Raw genomic sequence first — 3,662 nt, 5'->3', positions numbered from 1 at the left:
CGAAAGAAAGAAGAAAAAATTACCAGTATCAAAAGGTAAAAGAAGAATTCATAACAAATGAAAAAAGTAAAGGAAATGATTAGAAATAATTTTGCTCAATTATATGCCAATAAAACAGAAAACTTAAATGAAATAGATAGATAGTTACAGGAATGTAAAATGCCCAGAATAACATTATAAGAAATAGGGAATTTAGATAATTGGGTCTCAGAAAAACAAATAAGCCATAAAGAATTTCTAAAGAAATAATACCTAGGAGGAGTAGGGAGATTTTACAGGTAAATTATACCAAACATTTAAAGAGTAATATATTCATATATACATGTATACGCACATATACAGACACACACACAGAGACATATATAGGCTTAAATTCCAATATATGTAAAGTATTTGAAAAAGAGGTCTAAATTATTTCCGATATAGAGTCTTGATATCTAAACCAGAAGAAGTCGACACAGTGAAAAGAAATTATAGACAATAATCCCTAATGAATATGGACTCAAACATTTGAATAAAATATTAGCAAAAAATATATGTAACATACATCATAATTTGTTCAACTATTCCCCAATAGGTCTTCCCTTTGTTTCTAGTTTTTTGCCCATGGCAAAAAGAGCAGGTTGTATTTATGAATTGCATGAATGGGTTGTATTTATATGAGAAATGTAGTGTTGCTACAGTGTTAGGAAAACTAGCTACATGATATATCATAGGAATAACCAGAACAAAAATTATATCATTATCTATCTACTTTTTGATAAGATATAATACCCAATTTCATTAAAATCAACAAAAATGGCTCTTCTTGCCTTCCTCCTTGCTTTTCAACTCCCCTTGTCTGCTTGCACTGGGCTTGGAATCCGCGCCAAACCAGCTTCGCCATGGAGGATTACCATAAGCCAGACCAACAGAAACTGCAGGCACTGAAGGACATTGCCAACAGGCTGTGCATCAACTCCATCCAAGCTACCACCGCGGCCGGATCTGGCCACCCCTCATCATGCTGCAGTGCGGCAGACATCATGGCTGTCCTCTTCTTCCATACCATGAAATATAAACCCCAGGACTCCAAGGACCCCAGTAATGACCGCTCTGTGCTCTCCAAGGATCATGTGGCTTCCATCCTCTATGCAGTCTGAGCAGAGGCTGGCTTCCTGCCAAAGGGTGAGCTATTGAACTTGAGGAAGATCACGTCCATTCTAGACAGTCACCCAGTCCCTAAACAAGCCTTTACAGATGTGGCTACTGGCTCTCTGTGTCAAGGGCTTGGAGCAGCACGTGGAATGGCCTATATAGGCAAATACTTCGACAAAGCCAGTTACTGTGTCTATTGTTTGCTGGGTGGTGGGGAAGTATCTGAAAGCTCCATGTGGGAGGCCATGGCCTTCGTGGGATTCTACAAGTTAGACAATCTGGTTTCCATCTTTGACATTAACCAACTAGGCTAGAGTGACCCAGCACTGCTGCAGCCTCACATGGAAGTGTACCACAAATGATGTGAATCCTTTGGGTGGAACATCATGGTTGTGGATGGACACAGTGTGGAAGAATTCTGCAAGGTCTTCTACCAGGGCTAGAATAAGCCACTGGCTGTCATTGCAAAGACATATAAGGGCAGAGGGATCTTAGGTGTGGAAGATAAGGAAGCTTGGCATGGGAAGCCCCTTCCCCAAAACATGGCAGAACAGGTCATCAAGGAAATATACAGCCAAATCCAAAGTAAGAAGAAGACTCTAGCTACTGTCCTCAAAGAGAATGCCCCCACAGTGAACATCACCAACATCTGGATGTCATCTCCCCCAAATTTCAAAGTTGGAGACAAGTTAGCTCCCTGCAAAGCCAATGGCATGGCCCTGGCCAAACTTGGGCACACCGGTGACCATGTGATTGCCCTGGATAGAGACACCAAGAATTCCACCTTCTCAGAACTCTTTAAGAAGGAGCATCCCAATCGCTTCATTGAGTGTTTCATTGCAGAACAGAACATGGTGAGCATTGCCATGGGATGTGCCACATGGGATAGGACCATGCTTTTCTGCAGCACTTTTGCTGCCTTCTTCACTAAGGCCTTTGACCAGATCTGTATGGCAGTCATTTCTGAGAGCAACATCAAACTGCATGGCTCACACTGTGGGGTGTCCATTGGTGAAGATGGTCCTTCTCGGATGTCACTTGAGAATCTTGCATTCCCAATGGGACAGTCTTTTACCCAAGTGATGTTGTGGCTACTGAGAAAGTGGTTGAGTTGGCTGCCAACACAAAGGGCATCTGTTTCATAAAGACCAGCCGCCCAGACAATGCAGTCATTTATAATAACAATGAACACTTCCAGATTATCCAGGCTAAGGTGGTTCTGAAGAGCAAAGATGACCAGGTGACTGTGATTGGAGCTGGAGTAACCCTCCATGAAACCTTGGCAGCTGCAGCGCAGCTGAAGAAAGAAAAGATCAACATCTGGGTTCTTGATCCCTTTACAATTAAGCCCCTGGATAAGAAACTTGTCCTTGACAGTGCCCATGTCACCTGTGGCCGTATCCTAACTGTGGAAAACCATTATTATGAGGGTGGCATATGAGAGGCTACAGCTGCAGCTGCCATGGGTGAACCCAGCATCACCATCACTCACTTAGCAGTTGCCACTGTCCCCAGAAGCGAGAAGCCAGCAGAGCTGCTGAAGATGTTTGGCATCGACAAGGATACCATTATTCAGTCAAGGTGGTTTTGTCTTAGGCCTCTCTGAGATGATGCCTGCTGTTGATTCTGAGACCAAAACAAGGAGGAGGGAAGAGAGAAAGAAACATTCCTGTACTTTTAGATCCATTTGTTTTTATTGAGAATCAATTAAAAATAAAAATAATTATTAAAAATGTTTTGAGAAAAAACCTCAGCAAAAATGGACCTTTCCTTAATAAGATAAGAAGTATTTATTTAAACCTAAGAGCCATCATTATATGTGATGGGGATAAAGTAGAGGCTTTTTTAAAAAGAATAGGGAAAAGCAAAGATGCCTATTATCATCACAATTATTTGATACAGTGGGAGAGATGCTAGTTGTCACAATATGACAGGAAAAAAATTGAAGGAATAAGCATAGGCAAAAATGAACGACAATTATTGCTTTTTGCAAATGATATGATGGTTTAACTTAAAGAAACCTAATGAGACAACTAAAATTAATTAAGATAATAATTTAAACAAAATTGAAGGATATAAAATAATTATGCATAAATTATCATCATTTTGGCATGCTATCAACAAAAGCCTGCAAGAAAAGACACGAAGAAAAATTCCACTTAAAACAACTATAGAATTCATAAAATACCTGGTAGCCTCCCTACCAAGTCCCATCCTGTACCCCTAATAGTAAAGGGACAGGGAAGATCAAAGAAAGTAAAAGGGACAGTTTTGAGTATGTAATTTTTTTAAAATTTGTAACCAAAATGCTTTTGGCCAAAGTTAGAAGGCAAGTAGATAACTAAGAACAAAGCTTTGTAGCAGGTTTCTCTGAAAAAAGATCTCATTCCCAAGATTTATAAGGCACTGATTAAAATTTATAATAATAGGAGTCATTCTCCAATTGATAATTGAAAGATATAAGCAAGATTTACTTAGGAAGAAATCTAATCTATCAATAGTCATGAAGAATGCTTCAAATCATT

At 39.7% G+C, this 3,662-nt stretch overlaps 1 pseudogene; it reads left to right on the top strand.

Moving 5' to 3' along the window:
* Positions 1-884: 884 nt before the first annotated feature.
* On the top strand, positions 885-2,743 carry LOC140510640 (transketolase pseudogene; annotated as a pseudogene).
* The last annotated feature ends 919 nt before the right edge of the window (positions 2,744-3,662 follow it).

The sequence above is a fragment of the Notamacropus eugenii genome, chromosome 1 (genome assembly GCF_028372415.1).
Source record: "Notamacropus eugenii isolate mMacEug1 chromosome 1, mMacEug1.pri_v2, whole genome shotgun sequence".
NCBI lineage: Eukaryota > Metazoa > Chordata > Mammalia > Diprotodontia > Macropodidae > Notamacropus > Notamacropus eugenii.
Note: the sequence above shows the minus strand (reverse complement) of the source record. Positions and strands in the feature narration are given on the sequence as shown.